This window comes from Apium graveolens, unplaced genomic scaffold (assembly GCF_009905375.1).
Source record: "Apium graveolens cultivar Ventura unplaced genomic scaffold, ASM990537v1 ctg2167, whole genome shotgun sequence".
Lineage (NCBI taxonomy): Eukaryota > Viridiplantae > Streptophyta > Magnoliopsida > Apiales > Apiaceae > Apium > Apium graveolens.
Genome location: NW_027417554.1, coordinates 95,398 through 96,004, shown reverse-complemented (window position 1 = coordinate 96,004; position 607 = coordinate 95,398).

The following is a 607-nucleotide window of genomic DNA, read 5'->3' as shown; positions in this document are numbered from 1 at the left end:
GACTTTGGTAGTCCTCTCACAAGATCTTTCTTGACTAGTTCATTTATATTGTTGAAATTTAAATGAGAGAGTTTCTTGTGCCAGTTCCAGCTTTCTTCAATTGATGCTCTACTCATCAGACAGATTGCAGAACCATCAGTACTTATTGAAAGCTTGGCTTCATAAATGTTACCATTTGTATCCTTTCAGAACAACTTTGCCTTTAGATTTACTTACAACTTCACAGTGTTCTTCAAAGAAATCCACATGATAACCTCTATCACATATTTGACTAATACTCAGCAGATTGTGTTTAAGTCCTGAGACCAGAGCTACTTTTTTAATGATGACATTCCCAAGATTGATATTGCCATATCCCAATGTTTTTCCAATGTTGCCATCTCCATAAGAAACACTTGGGCCAGCCTTCTCCACAAAGTCTGATAGCAGGGCTTTATTTCCAGTCATATATCCTGAACATCCACTGTCCAGAACTAGGATGTTTTTCCTGTTGCCCTGCAATCACAAAGACCACTAATGATTAGTTTTAAGGACCCAGACTTTCTTGGATCCTTTGGCCTTATTAAGTTTGTTAACATTTGCAGCGGATTTAGCATCAGAGTTTATG